The sequence below is a fragment of the Anser anser genome (genome assembly GCF_964211835.1).
Source record: "Anser anser genome assembly, chromosome: 6".
NCBI lineage: Eukaryota > Metazoa > Chordata > Aves > Anseriformes > Anatidae > Anser > Anser anser.
This window is the reverse complement of record NC_139726.1, coordinates 30,609,171-30,625,344: the sequence shown is the minus strand read 5'-3', so window position 1 is coordinate 30,625,344 and position 16,174 is coordinate 30,609,171. Positions and strand designations below refer to the sequence as shown.

Here is a 16,174-nt window from a genome sequence, read left to right as displayed (position 1 = left end):
ATTTACATATTCCTACCACGCTACTTTTACTCTCCAAGTATTTGTATGTTTACTGAAGACAAATGTATCTAAACAGCCCAGAGCACTGGAGAAAAAAAGAGAAAGTATTTAATCCAGAAGAATGCACTCGGACAGTATACCTTCTGCACGTCCCACTAACACTAAAGGTGGCAAACTTGACCCCAAGTACTTGAGCAAGAAATAGGGGCTGGAGATCTGGAGAGGGTAACCACCACTTGGAGGCACCACCACCTCAGGCGGTCGTTCTGCACGGGGTGGGCAGCAGCCACACCGACATGGGCTCACAGCTTTTGGAGGCAAACAACCCAGTATAGCTTGATTTTAAACCAGACTTATTTATTAATAGCTATTGCTACTGTATTGCCCCCTAAAAAACAGCATTTCCTACTTCTCTGTACAAGGTTTTAAACAATGAATTCTTTTGCTCTGTTCACATCACAAGCCCCTTGGACTCACACGGTACTAGTTGTTTGAGGCATGGGACAAGGAAGCAGAGGAAGATGAAAGGAGCCCAGGGAACTCAAATTAGTATTATAAATAACGTTAAAGGCCAGCCAAGCACTTCTCCTCATTGAAAGAAAGCTAGCAAAACACTAATGAGTAGCAGCTCATTATTTACCCCAAACCAACACCTTAAAATTACTATCACATACTTAACTCAGCGTACTGCTGCAGCCCGCACATAATGTAACCACAAAGCTTTGAGGGCATCCCCGAAGCAGAGGGACACAGAACAAAAACCTGGTAGATGCTCTTAAGAGACTGAAGATGTGCTTCCTACTTTAGTTTTAATTTCCTTCTGACGTGCTGTTACCCCTTGTTGCCTTACAAACAAGGATTGAGCATATTGGTAATAAATTTGGTTTTGATCCATTTGGATGGCCAGTAAAAGTCTTGTGCTGTATTTTAAGCTACTTCAACAAAATTCAAGCCAGCTTCTATCAGTTTTTACATCATTTTGCTAGTTCCATTTCCAAATCAGGTGTGCCTGCTCTGCAAGCACAGCTGTATGTTCAATTCAAAGAGCATTTCCAAGACCCTGGAATGCTGTTGTGTGATGTGTTTTTTAAGACTTAAAATAATGATTTATTCAATTATCACCTCACCTCTATCACAGAAAAATTTACCATCATCATTGAATGAAAAGATATTCATCAATTTTAAAAAGTTATTATTCTTTTAAGAGAACACGAGCAGAAAGGACTTCTATTTTTTGTGGTTAAGGCATGTTCAAACAGACATGAAATGTCTGGCATATTTGAAAGCCAGGTATCCAATTTTTCTCTTCTCTTAATGGCTGGTAGCAAAAAGAGAAAATAGCTTTGACCCACTTCTGCAGAGAGAGATATAAGCACTCCACATTAAGCTCACAAACAGAATGCATTCCTATTCTGTTAATTCACTGCCTGCAGAAAACAGCTGAATCTAAGGGTTAATTCTCTTCACATGCCATCTCAAAAATCAGCTCTGATGAAAGAAAATATTTTAAAATATTATTTGCAGACAAAAAGTAGCAGAGAATATGTTTTACCAGAAGAGCTTAGAAGAAATAAAAAGACTCATAGGTGAAACCTTCACTGTAACAGCAGTGCCTCTACCATTCCCACCAGGGTTACTTCGCTGCAGAAGTAAGGCTTATAATGGATAATCATCAGCATGCAGATGGAATACTTAGAGCTCTTTTTGAGAATATAAAAGCTCATCAGGGTAACAAAATGACAACAGTAAAGGCAAGATACATGCATGTATTTAGCTATCCCTTCACATGCAGCTTTGCTCTTCATCTTTCAGGAACCCAACCTCCAGCATTTTTTATTTTTTTTTTAATTACAATAGCAAAACAAAGAAGCCACTGGCATACAAGCATACATATAGCTCCTCATTCAAGGAGAACGTGACATTTGACAAGTATCCAGCAACTATTCCATTTTTCTTTTTCAACCTGCAGCAGCTGAGACACTCCCCCTGATGTACCTCGCGCTGGTGACAGATCCATTCTTGCTCCGTCCCTCCACCTCAGAAGCAAAGCCTGCCCCTGACTTTCAAGGTCAAAAACCAGAGCTGGCTGCCCCATGCTGACCCCAGCTGGCCTGAAGCCACAGCAGACCCCGAAACCTGATCAAAAACTCCACACCTGGACCAAAACCAACGGCCAAAGCCGCCCCTCTGGGTCCAACTCCCCTCCCACCTATCGCACTCCATACTTACCAATGCCACTGCACGGAGTCTGCTGCCAGAAATAACACCCATAAGCAGAGACTAGGAGAAGGGAAGGGAGGGCAGGGAACATGGGAACCAGAAAGTCACTGAAAGCACCGTAACCAGCTGTAGGGAAGAGCAATTGAGAACCATGCTTCTGTGTGTGCTCCAGTTCGGTGTCCCAGACAGCTATGTGCGTGGTAGCGTTAAACACAAGGTGACCAACGTGAACGTGGCTGCCAGCAGAGAAGCAGCACAGAAGCTCCCAGCAGACCACTTTTGACCTTTCAGCTGTTGAGGAATGCCAGTGAAGAGCACAGAACACACCAACCTACCTAACAGACGTTCCAGAAATCTCTTCCTTGCTCACTTAGGTGACATATATTTTAAAGACCCTGGAAGGGAGTAACATGGACCTTCTCTTTAATACCCTCAACAGACACATCCATGCACAGAAGCCAACATCAAGAGCAACAGATGCGATAAGGTTCAACACAAACCATGGTCATGTGCCAATTTGCTGTTAATTACACAAGCTTTCAGGACTACTGCAGTACTATGCACTAAGGAGGGTGCCAGTTAAACACATTCACTAAGGAAGATTTGAGTAAAAACAGTTTTTGATAAAATATATAACATTCTTAATGACCAAAATAAGAGGGTGGGGAACCTACAGTGATCAAGTTTACTATCATGCACACAGAACATGAGATTATAGGAGACAGACATGCAAGGCACCAGCACAAATCCTGAAACTAGTCATTATTGTTTTAGGGTTGAACACTTACCACAGCCTGCTCCTAAATAGTCCTTCCTTGTATCACCCTCCCGTATGAAAACTTCAGTCTGCTGACTCAAAAGCTCAAGATTATCAGAGTTTGAGCAAAAATAGTTATTCATCACCACTCCGACATGCAAGCTGGTAAGAAAAACATGCGAAGAGATGAAAACAAAAGCTTACCTCGCAACTTCTTACCTCAACATCCCGCCAGTTGTTGAACGTAACACAAGCTACTTAATCTGTCCTACTGAAATTCACCTACAGGCGGAGCCAAAGCTAACCGAAATTCCACATTCCTAGACCTTTAATGGCTACATAAATAGATGCATTTTTTCCCCATCAACATGCTCACAACTCTTCTTAAAATATAAAAGGGCCAACACCTCTCCTTACATTTATCACCCTTTCCCCCCTTCAAAGAGGATTTCCAATTCCATTTTGACTGGTTGTCAAAAAAAACAATTTAGATGTATATCCTCACCTATGCCAGCTCCTAGATATTTTAACCCAGGGTGGTACTCACTTGCCCTACCTAACTCTTAACATCCAGGGCTGTTCAAAGCTGAGGCACACAGGGAAAATAGACATCAAGAAACCATAGAAGCAACAACAAACTTAAGGAATTTCCTTTCTCTCAGCACACAAATGCTATTACCTACTAACTAAGTACTTGTCAGTGTGAATGACTAACAGCAAAGAATATTTCATGTATCATCTGGAAAGAGCCAAGCCCCTGAGATCTCATTATCAGAACCAAGTGCCCCAGCTGACATGAATTATTTACTGCAAACCCATGCTTTTGATTATGCACATGCATTACATGCTGACGGTGCATCTGTGCCCCAGTTTTAAAACAGTCACGTGGAAACAAAGCCAAGCTAAAATACAACATCCACTCCCCAAAACAAGATGATGCTCTTGGCTGATAAGATGAAGTTTACACGTGATAATACACAGATGTTTTCAATACACCCTGAAGAGAAATGATAATAGGCTGGAGAACACATGCATTTTTCTTTCTTTTCTTCTGACACACTTACAGAAAGTAAAATTTTTGGTCTTAATCGTGTGTACCCAAAGCACATGGCAATCTCTTTCACTTATCTGAGTGACAGCACGCAGGGAGACGCAGAGACATTAAAACACACTCATTCTCGCTACATTCACCTGTGTCAGACCTGTCTCTCCCCTCTACAATGGGATTTCAGACGAAAATTTATTACCCATCTGGGACACACTCTGACAGCTTATGGACTGCCGCACTGAAACTCCAACAGGGGAGTTTCCCTCACCTCTTTTCCTTCCTCCTCCTTCTCTACCAGAAAGCAGAAATGGGCTACCTGACAGCAGTGTCGTTAAAACAAATACTCTGAAATGTTATTTGTTGCTCTCGAACCATGCTACACATGCATTCACACACAATCATAGGTTCATTTAACATTTTCATTTCATTAACATCACCTAAGTCAAGGGATGTCTTCATAAATAATGCCCATGCCTATAAAAGCCATCAAGGTGGCTGCCGAAGATCAACTTGGTATCTTCCATTTCAGTATTAAATCCACGTCTTCAGCTTATTCAGAAGCAATAATTTCATCTAACAGAATTTAGAGTATTTGTAATGCTAGCCTGAAAAGCAACTTGAGTATGCAACATAGTTTTCCTGAATGAAAAAAACCAGATGATTATCACATCAATATTCTGTTGTCATTCCAATCATTTTGTTAAGCAGCTTTAAGATACCACAAGTTAGTTTTCATACAACTGAAGAAAGCTCCAAAAGTTACAGCAGCGAGTATAAGAAACTAGAACCAAGTTCTCAGAAGTGACCTCTAGCTACAGGTCAGGTATTTCCTTCACCAAATTCTAGTACATGGATGCAAACTTTTTTTTTTTTTTAAAAAAAGACAAACTGCAATCTGACTCCATTTCTGCAAAAGCTTTCGTATGTACAAAACAGAAACCTTTGCTCCTGTTCAGTAAACTCTTATTGCACTGCAAGCCATTACTCTAATGTTTAGTCAACAGCGCCTGGACACCAAGGTAGAAGAGAAGTCGTGTAGGCATGCAATACACACAAGAAGGAGCTCAGCTCCCGATACTTATTTTAAAGCACAGTTCCACACCATATCAAGTTCAGAAACACTTGGTATATCTGCTTGTTCCCCTTGTTCTTTACAGCAAATGTGCAGCGCTTTTGCACAGCAGCCCGGGATGTGTAAGGGGGAGGAAGGAGGAAAGGGATGCCTGCGTTGGCCGTCCTGCAGTTTAACCAGGTGGGCCAAAGGGAACATCTGCTTCCAGGAGGATAAGCAGGACAACTGCTTATCAAGTTGGAGGTATTTACAAGCATAACACAGCAAGGAGCAGTGATCAAGCCAACAGGGAACAGAAACACATCCTCTAGAGACCTGTAAGCTTTCTACATTGTTAATTTTAAACACAAAACTAGATGTGCTACATGAGATCTTTTAAAAGCAATGGGATTTCGGGAGGGCTTGTGAGTGTTAAAACATCAACCAACGAGAAATCGGATATACCCATAGAACACCACATCAGGTTACCTCCTGAATGAAGTGACCACAGGAGAATACAGATAGCACCTGAAAACAAAACAGTTCTGACCTTTGCTATTTTACTTGCCATGCTCATGGTGTTTGGATTTATTTTCCTTCAAATCAAACAAAGCTACATTCATACATCAAACAGACACAAAGAACATTAGCTCACACATATAAGCAAAATATCGTTTTTAAACTGTTGGTGCAAATGCAATATTTGTCTTTTTTTTTTAAAGCAGAAAGCCTACTACAAGTACTCTGCTACTAGTGCATTTGACACACGTGCTGGAGACCCTCTCTTTGCCATTTTGTTTTCCCTACAGCCTGGCTCCTTCCCTGTAGCACTTCCAACCACTCAAGCTCTCAACCCCCTCCCCAAAACACCTGCTTTCCTCTGAAACCTTTCTAAAGGGACCTTTCAATTTTTACATTACATCCTCTGTTGCAACAGCCACCAGTTGCCTTCTATAAGCTCTCTTCCCCGAGACAAGGAAGAAAGGACTCTGCGTGTTCAATTAACAATCGCCTCGTGCCCCAAAATCTGTGGACTTGGAGGCACACTGCCGCAGCTGTTCCTCTGCAAAGCACGGCCTGCCACTGTCCCAGCTGGAGAGGAAATAGGAGCTACTGAGCCTGGCTCCTGCCTCTGTACACAGCTGTATTTTTGTACTTAACTGCTCGCCTTGTTTGAATCAAAGACCATGGTTTTAAAATTCAAGCGACTGTTCGGATGAGCTTCCAGCATTACTTTGCATTAATGGGAAATGCAGCTTTGGTAGCGAAATTCATCAGCCTCAGACCACCACACCTCGCATCGTAAACTTGCGGTGATGCACTAGCAAACAGATTTAACAGATGTTAGAAAAACTGCATTCTTAGAAATAAAGTTGCTTGCCATACAAAGCCTGAAAAACTGGAACAAGCAGAAAACAGAACTTGAGGTTACTTGGACCACATCAAAAGCCAGAGCCGAGAAGGAGAACAGGGCTCGCTCCACACAGTGCTCCCCTGGCAGATAGCAGCACCGGCCCTGATCCCCACCAGACTCAGGAGTCCCCCCAACACAAACCGGGGACCAACTCCTCTCCTGGCCACAGCGAACCCATCCTCACAAAGCATAATGCCTGCAGGGACAAAAATGAACAATTTGGCCTAACAAACAAATAATTCAATCCGAAATGGGAATTTCTGCATTACACCTTGCACATTACCTCGGACTTGAAGTGTTAGGCGATGCAGGAAATTTCCAGGGATTAAGCTCTACTACTGTGCACACAAGCTGTGTGTACAAGGCTAGAGAGGAAAGACCTGGCAAGAAAGACTTGAGAATGTCTTACATTTTTATGGCAGTACTTTACTTTTATGTCTCATTTTATTTAGCTTCTTAAGTGCCAAAAGACAAACACCTACCTTGAGAGCCTTCTTGGGACATGCAGGACCACGACTCCCACAGAGCCCTACAGAACACAGGTGTACCCTGACATACATTCTGAGAGAAGATCCCTAAATTAGAATTACACCTTTTCCTGCTGGGGGAAACCCCTTTGCACATTTCCCTATCGAATACCACGCCTTTCAGAGCATCATTTTCCACATGGCCTTGCACGACCAAGCTTCTACAAAGTCTGCAGTTGTTTACACAGCTGTGAAACAGGATAAGAGAAATACAGACATGCACCTATTTTTTCCCCAGGCACGAACTGCTTGTATCAAGGTCATTTATTCCACAGAGAACGCATAATTGCCATAAAACAGTTCATCTTCAGTGGTAACTTTCCACAAAACAATATATATAAGCCATACAAGTCACGGGGCCATAGGAGAGAGAGATGGATGGACAGAGGACAGTTAACTTATGGCAAGTTCTACTTCTGCAGACAAGGAAGAAAGCTGGTGCTGACTCATGAAGTTGGTGACAATTCTAGGGAAATACTATTTACTTTTCAGGCACGCACTTTTTCTTCACAGAAAATCTCCGAAGTCGTGCTCATAAGCATCTCACTAATTAAAACTGGTCTGGGAACAGTCTACTCCTTAAACATACAGCTCACTTGCTGACTGCAATCTCCGCTTTTTTTCTTTTAAACCTTGGCCTCTAAGCAAGTAATAGCCATACATTCTGCAACTTTTCTCATGGAAGCAGTTTTAATAGTTGGGGAGCAGGGTACTGAACTCTCTGTCCAACGCATTAATGATGTCTCTGGTGGGATATCAGCCTTGTGCTGAAGACCACTGCTGCTGCTACCTCCTGGTAATGTTCCCATGGCTCAAATCTCATACTCTGCAGCAACAACACAAGGCAACTTGGGAATAACCTCAGGTTTTAAAATTAAAAGGCATCAGCACAGAACATAAGAGAGCTCCTAGACCTCAAGCTGTCTTAATGCCCTTTGAAAGCCTTCACAAAACTACGTAAATTTAAATTCTCCACTTGCAGAACTGCTTGCAAGCATTTTCTTGAGCTATAAAGCAGCTATGGGAACTGCAACACAAGTTTGATTTATAGGATCATCCTCAACAGTGATTTAAAAAGACTGTCCTGATGCCTTTGAAGAGAATGGCAGCATGGTGCTGGCACAGCTGCTGTCATCTCCACAATTAAGAACATCCCACTATCAGAAAGGGTCATAACAGGACGGTTCTGAAGGTAGCGAGAGGATTTTATACTGTGAACAGTTCATGTACAGGCTTGTCCCACGAGCTCAATTTCTGAACTACTTAGACATGTATCCTAAAGAGCCTGAATTCAGCAAAACCAGTTTCCTTCCTGTTATCTAATTTTAAAAAGGAGGATGAAATGTTATAAAGCAGGAGGCTCACTGGAAAATTGCTCTAAGAGAACCAATTCTCATCATGACTCATGCCGTTAGAAAAGCTTCTAATTACTTGAACAAACCACGAGGGAAAAGGAGAAAACCTACAAAAATTCACATGATGCAGGAATACTTAGTGTTTTTTGAGTTCAAGTCCTGTTAAAAACAGGCCTTCTTAATTTCTTTACTAGTCCAATGAAATGCAGACGAAGTACCCGCTCTCATTTCTGCTGTGTACCACTTAGCTCTCATCCCAGCCTCACAGGACAGGTTTGATTCACATATCTCATTACCTCCACCTACTGGTGAGAGTTGTTACTTGTAAAAGAAAAAAAACACCACCAGCAAAAACACCATCTCACACAGTTTTATTTTTTACTTTTTAATTTCAGAAAAAAATTGTTAAGGAAGTAAAATAGGAGAATGCAAAGTTTCGACTCAAAAACCAGAAGGTACAAGCCAATACACCACACACTACCGGTTTCTGATGTCCAAAATTTCCTGTACTGGTAGCGGCAAGTAAATTCATCTTTGGATTGCAACTGGAGTCAGCCAGGTGTACGCTGTCTGTATTTGTTCCACTCCTACACTGACTTATAAAATTAACTCTTAAGAGACCAATGTGATTTAACATTAAGCTTCACAGCCCTTACCAGTAACATATTAAACATATTCCTCCCCATATAGCATCATGAATATTTCAGTTCCTTTTTGACCGGAAAAGCACCATTAGCCTTCAATGTTCTTACAACCTGTTTTCTGTGATAATCCTCACATAGTTTATGTAAACGTTAATTGTTTCAATTACAAATCCTATTATTTAATTTTTTTTTTAATTCATGCACACATTAAACAAAACATAGCATGCTAACCTGGCAGTACTTCAACACGACCTTATTACCAATAAGGAATGATGCAGCTACTTGCCAGCACTGCTGGTTACACATGTCAGTTCCACAGCTGGTCATCGAAATGACAGACAACTTCTCAACTGTGAATAAATCATGACATATTACTATTTTTTTAAAAAATTCCCAAACATCATTTATTTATTCTGCTGAACTCAAAACCCAGGTTAGGTTTTGAATCGCTATTTATAGCCATCTCTTTACTGTAAGACTGCATGGAAACACTCAGTAAGTGTGCATTACTACAGAAAGCAAAGCTTTACATGCTCATCAGAGAGCACCAACACGCCCCCTGCCAAGCGCTATCTCCAGGAAGCAATCATAACTTCTGTTTCAATAAATTGCTAGCATCTTTTCTAGTGCAAGGTAACACACAAGCTTGGAGCTGTACGTAGCACACAGCGACTGCTCCCTCACACAGCCCCACAGCGCTCATCCACACGGATCCTTCAAAGCAGTCCTCTAAGAATTAGGTGAAGCCAATGAGAACTCAAGTAACACAATACAAATACGACACATTAAAAATACTATTTTACCCTACATGAAACTGTATGGCAGTCTCCAAAATCTTGTTTCTCCTATCTTCATTCTTTTTATTGGACATGATCTTTGTATGTGCCTGGAAGCTTTCCTTGTCTGTTTTGGGTTTTTAATGTATTTTTAATTTCAAGTATTACCATATTTTAAGACATCAAAACTACTTGTTCTAACAAAAAAAGCATGCTTTCCCTTTCTTCAGATACTTGTAATTCATTCTTCTGCCCATATCCAATTCACAGAGGTGTCAGTAACCAGAAGGGGGCAACATTTTAAGTAGTATATAAAAAATACCAAATTGCTCAATGGTCAAGCTGATATATTTATTCTTACCAAGTCATCATGTCTTCGCAAAGCTCCTCCTTTAATATCACAAGGAAAAAATATAAAAAAAATCTGTCAGATATTTCATGCATTTCCACTTTCTACTTTCGGATGAGCAATTTGATCGGAAAACTTTGAAGCAGTGAATTCTGTTTCACCACAAGCAGTCCAATGCACCACTACGATGCTTCTATTTCACACAGCAACTATTCCATAGAAACACTGTTAGCTTGGAGGAAATGACTACACTTGGTATTTCACATGCTGAGTTTTAATTCAAATAGTTGTTTTGTTTTTTTCCCTGAAGCACTTCTATTTCAGTGAATTCCTAAATTAGGAACAGTTAGCATAGATGCCACTGAACAAGCTTTTTTTCAATGCAATACATTTAAACTTTCACACTGAAGTCAAAACAACAATCTAGCAAATGGAACGTGCAAAGCCTTATTGCAGAAACCTTTTTGTCTCACGATAAAGAAACTGAATTAGTTGTTCTTTGAAATACAGCAAGTAAAACATGCTCTGACCAACTAATTTCAAGACAGTAGCGCTCACTGATCCACAAGCTGAGCTGGAAAATTCACTAGAATGCTGCTATGGTGATGTCTCAGAGAACGAACAACGTCCAAAAAAACCACTGCGGAGAACAGCGGCAAAGAGCTCCTCCGGTTTCTAAACAGCCTGCTTCAAATGAGTGAAAATGAAGGGCAGGAGAAAAATGCTACTGTAATGGAAAAAAGGAGTTTCAGAATCTACAAGAGAGAGAATTTGAACACTATTGCATCAACTTTTGCCTAGGATTCACCTAACTAGAGAGCTTTATTTTTCCAACCAAGCTGCATTACTTACTTTTGTTCCCCCCCCCCCCCCAAAAAACAAAACGATTTATGCAAACCAATTTGTGAGATTCGCTCCCTGATTATTTCTCCTCCAACTCCACAAAAACATGATAAATAGTAACCCAGAACTTGCAATGAACCATATCACTAGACAAATGTGAAGGAAGGAATACCATTAAAGTTTCATCTGAGGATCATTTGAAGCTGTTCATATGGCGCTGCACTCAGTAAGCACAGCTCTGGCTTTGACCCCCGAAGGAGCATAGCTCCAGGACTCCAGCTGATGTGCCTGCACAGCTCTGTTCAAGGTTGTGACAAGCACACAGCAAAGCAGCAGGACAAAGCAAAATACACATTCCTGAAGGCTCATGGGAAGCTCACAGACCAGGAGAAAACGGTTTCTTTGTTTGGAATTGGTACCTGCCCTAATCTAATGCATACAAAAAGCATTCAGATGCTCATTACGGTGATAACTGCTAGATCAGTCCAAAGGTATCTTGCACGGTGTGGATGTGAGGACACAATGCTTGGAATCCCGATAGAGTAACAGAACCTTAAAAAAGTTTACCCCTCTTTTTCATAGAAGTAAGTAGTAAAGTGATGATTATTTCTTTAAATTCTCCATATTTTTATTGACACACAGAAATTTACACACACACACACACGAAAAAACTTTTAAGGTATGCCACACACAAGAATGAACAAACTTTGCTTTGTTTTTGAAGAGATTCAACTCAGAATGAAGTCAACATTTCAGAGGAGCAGAGCATGTTTCTCGAGCTCAAAGTTCTCCACTTAAGTAGCACTTGGCAAAGGAAGAGGCACCAAGTCAAGCCACAGAAGCTGAACTGGGAGCGCCACACTGATTTCCTAACGCTGGTTTAGATGCTCTAGGTCCCATTTCATCTCTTCCTACTAGCCTAGTAGGAAACTCAGAATACAAACTGTCCTTTTCTGGTCTGGCATTACGCCACCAAGAGGACATGAAGTTTCACATTTTTTTCCAGCATGTCTGCATAAGATGTCCCTTAGGGCTAATTAAGCAGGCAGTTCTCTTAGGCGGTAAAAAAAAAAATCACGAACCAAGCCCAAGATCAAAGAGTTCAGTGTTGTATCCATCTGACCCCCTGCTGCTTTGCCAGAACTACACTTCCTGCTGTAAGGAGAGCATTCGCACAGGCTTACAACTAAGACACCAGGGCAAGTGGCTATTATGGCTATTAAAAAGTCACTGATCAATTCAGGGTTATTGAGAGTGATCTCACAACACCATCTACCAGCTCCCTCACACACTCATGGGTGCATCCATCAGGGTCCATGGACTTTCATGTTTCCAGTTTGCTTCAGGATCCCCTGACGTGGCCATCTCCCACCCACAGAAGAGGTGGAGGTCTGTTCTCCTTGCTCCAGTCTCTGCCCCCAGTCTCCGAGGCCCGAGACTCCCAAGGGCCAGCCTTGCCTGTCAAGCCTGCGGCAAAGCAGGCACTCGGCACCTTGACCCCTTCCCTGTGACACCAGATCACCTGCTTCATTCAGCAGTGGGCCCCCCTCTCTACTCCTTTTCCTTTTGGTACTGACATACTTACAGAGGCCCTGCTTGTTGCCCCTGACATCCCTGGCCAGATTCAATTCCACCGGGGCTTTGGCTTTTCCAGCTTCATCCCTGAACGCTCGCACGCAGTCTCGCTGTTCTTCCCATGTCACCCCCCCCGGCAGGCCGCCTTCTCTCCTTTCTGAGTCTGGCCGGGAGCAGCTTGCTGATCCACACAAGCCTCACAACACTTCTGCCCGACTTCCTCTGTTAGGATGGAGCTTCCCGAGCTTGGAAAAGCAATCCTTCCATACTCACTGCTGAATATTAACCAATAACACACATGCTTCCCTCCCGTCCCCCCCCAACCCAGCAGCACATACTCCTAACAATCAAAGTTCATGATCAATAAAACATCCTGCTTGCTATACATAGCAAATGCCTTATTTATACGTCGCTTTGCCTCTTATGAAATATAATATACTTGCTCTTCTGACTGGAGAAAATTAGCTACATTTAAAAGAGTATTGTACTTTCCATTAAGCTGTGTTCTCTGTTAAATGACAAAAACAAAATGATGTTTGAGCCTAGAGCCAATATTACGGTTTATGGGAGTCCTACCCCATGGACACACATTAGCAAATTACGTTCTTTAGTACAGTGTTACTGGAAGATCTGAACCTCATTTGCAAGTTGGCCTCAGTTCCACTGCAGCGCTACCGCAGGAAAATCACCCACCTGAACATTCACCTGCTTCCAAACATCCCCAGCATTATTGGTATTGTAGTTCCTCCTGTACAACCCCGATTTAGCCTTTCTGCATTGGTTAACATACCAATGATTACTGCTAATTAACTCGCCATATCCCTATTTATAGAAGTCCATGCCTGACGATACTGGAATGGTATGAGTACACAAAGTTCAACTGAAAACAGATGCACAAGCCCTTCTGTTCACTTTCTTAACCGCACGATTAGTCCATGTTCTGGTACTGGCAGTGGTAACTGCTACTTAGGCAGAGATTCTCACACCAGCATAGTTCCTCCCCATAGAAGAGATGATTCACAAGGGGAATCAATTTTTTACCTTCAGAGATCAGTAGCAATATTTATGCCTTCTCTCCTGCACAGGTACAACCCATCCATCACGAATGACCTGCCAGCAGCACATTACTCATCTTGCCTCTGTTCCACCACTAGACAGTAGATATTGCCAGTTAAACAAAGAAAAGAAAAAATGCAGCATGACCATTCACTTGCCAATCTCCATATGACAAGACCATCATAATCATTGCTAATTACAGTAGAAACAATCCTCATCCACCATTAAGTGCCAAGTTTCATTTATAATTCACACAAGAAATTTAATTTTTGAAAAGCATTAAGCGTGTAAAACTACATTAGAACTATACAGTAAAACACTTGGACGAAATTCGAATGTTCTTCCCCTCGTTATAGAGCTCCCTCCCTTTCCTTAGTTTACTGCAGTTCCCAGCACATAAATACTTTCAATTAATCATCGAAGTTCCCGCAAAAATGAAATGCTCCAATTCTTCTGAATAGCCTGAATACTCAGAAGTTCATCAAAATTCCTACTCCATTTCCAGAGCCAGGACGCTTCTAGCAGCTTGACAATATTCCTTTTGATAGAGCAGAATTCATAAAGGCCCCTGTTCATTTGTAATTCCACTACTTATGTTTGAGACCAACACTTTGTGCTGCCTCTGTTCAGTCCCTAGCAGGCAGATATAATCTACATATGAGAAAAACAAATGAAAAAGCTACAGAACTGACATTTCCATTGCTATCGCATCACCTACCTTCTGAAAGTTAAACAGTTCCTTAAAAGAAGTCAACATCTACCTCCTGACCAGCTCTGGTTGTTGAACTCATTCACCACCAAGATCTCTAGGTGCAAGATAGAAGGAGGCACTGATGCTGCCAAGAGCTACAGTGCCAATAAGCTGATGAACATCCACTAAGTCATTCAGTCCGTATCTCAGGGACTCTTACACAAGCTGACGTTGAATCGGTTATCTACACACACCAAGCCCAGTGAGCAGTGTCAGCATGTACTTACATTCACCTACAGCCCAGCAAAGAACTGGTAACAGCATCAGAGCATCTGTGGGTTTAGTTTTACTTTTCTTTCTTGCATTATACCAAACACATTGCTTTGACCAGAATTAAGCACAACAGAATGAACATCGTGAAGAAAGGTAATTAGCATTTACTGCTAATTGCAGAAAATAGCAAAAGGTTGTGTTCAGGATTTGTTTGGGATATTTACTTGTTTTTAAAATGACTTGAAGAAAAATCATGAAGTTTGGCACGTTACCAGATCCCACGGCAAAGAATGAGCACTGCCCATGGTTACTGCCTTAGCACTCACTCCCACTAGTTACTGCTGAGAAAACAACAAGCACATGAGGCTTACAATTCATCTAAGCTCCCAGAAAATGGAATTCCTTAATGTGGATGTTCTACAGAAAAAATAATAATAATTGCAACGTTAAGATTTTGCAGGGCAAGCAGGCGATCAGGCCCAGTCAGCATGGGTTTATGAAAGGCAGGTCCTGCTTGACGAACCTGATCTCCTTCTGTGACCAAGTGACGCGCTTGGTGGATGAGGGGAAGGCTGTGGATGTGGTTTACCTTGACCTCAGTAAGGCTTTTGACACCGTTCCCCACAACATTCTCCTCGAGAAACTGGCTGCTCGGGGCTTGGACTGGCGTACGCTTCGCTGGGTTAGAAACTGGCTGGATGGCCGGGACCAAAGAGTTGTGGTGAATGGAGTCAAATCTGGTTGGAGGCTGGTCACTAGTGGAGTCCCCCAGGGCTCGGTACTGGGGCCGGTCCTCTTCAATATCTTTATCGATGATCTGGATGAGGGCGTCCAGTGCACCCTCAGTAAGTTTGGAGATGACACCAAGTTAGGTGCGTGTATCGATCTGCTCGAGGGCAGGAAGGCTCTGCAGGAGGATCTGGATAGGCTGGAGCGATGGGCTGAGGTCAACTGTATGAAGTTCAACAAGGCCAAGTGCCGGGTCCTGCACCTGGGGCGCAACAACCCCAAGCAGAGCTACAGGCTGGGAGATGAGTGGCTGGAAAGCTGCCTGGCCGAGAAGGACCTGGGAGTATTGGTTGATAGTCGGCTGAATATGAGCCAGCAGTGTGCTCAGGTGGCCAAGAAGGCCAACAGCATCCTGGCCTGTATAAGAAGCAGTGTGGCCAGCAGGTGTAGGGAAGTGATTGTGCCCCTGTACTCGGCTCTGGTGAGGCCGCACCTCGAGTACTGTGTTCAGTTTTGGGCCCCTCGCTACAGGAAGGACATGGACATGCTCGAGCGAGTCCAGAGAAGGGCAACGAAGCTGGTGAGGGGTCTGGAGAACAAGTCTTACGAGGAGCGGCTGAGGGAGCTGGGCTTGTTCAGCCTGGAGAAGAGGAGGCTCAGGGGCGACCTTGTCGCTCTCTACAGTTACCTTAAAGGAGGCTGTAGAGAGGTGGGGGTTGGTCTGTTCTCCCACGTGCCTGGTGACAGGACGAGGGGGAATGGGCTAAAGTTGCGACAGGGGAGTTTTAGGTTGGATGTTAGGAAGTACTTCTTTACCGAAAGGGTTATTAAGCATTGGAATGGGCTGCCCAGGGAGGTGGTGGAGT

At 42.7% G+C, this 16,174-nt stretch overlaps 1 protein-coding gene across 11 annotated transcripts in view; it reads right to left on the bottom strand.

Moving 5' to 3' along the window:
• Positions 1 to 16,174, bottom strand: part of AGAP1 (ArfGAP with GTPase domain, ankyrin repeat and PH domain 1) — a 375,831-nt gene that overhangs the window by 332,439 nt on the left and 27,218 nt on the right. For 2 of the 11 annotated variants that reach the window (XM_083841483.1, XM_083841482.1), the window contains exons 1-2: positions 3,009 to 3,784; positions 2,556 to 2,615 (exon numbers count right to left, since the gene is read on the bottom strand). The exons of 5 other annotated variants lie outside the window; for them this stretch is intronic. The gene's annotated coding sequence lies outside the window, so the exon portion shown is untranslated. Of the gene's footprint in view, positions 1 to 2,555; positions 2,616 to 3,008; positions 3,790 to 16,174 lie in introns of those variants that run through there. 4 more of the 11 variants (XM_083841478.1, XM_083841486.1, XM_083841485.1 and 1 more) reach the window with 4 other exon arrangements.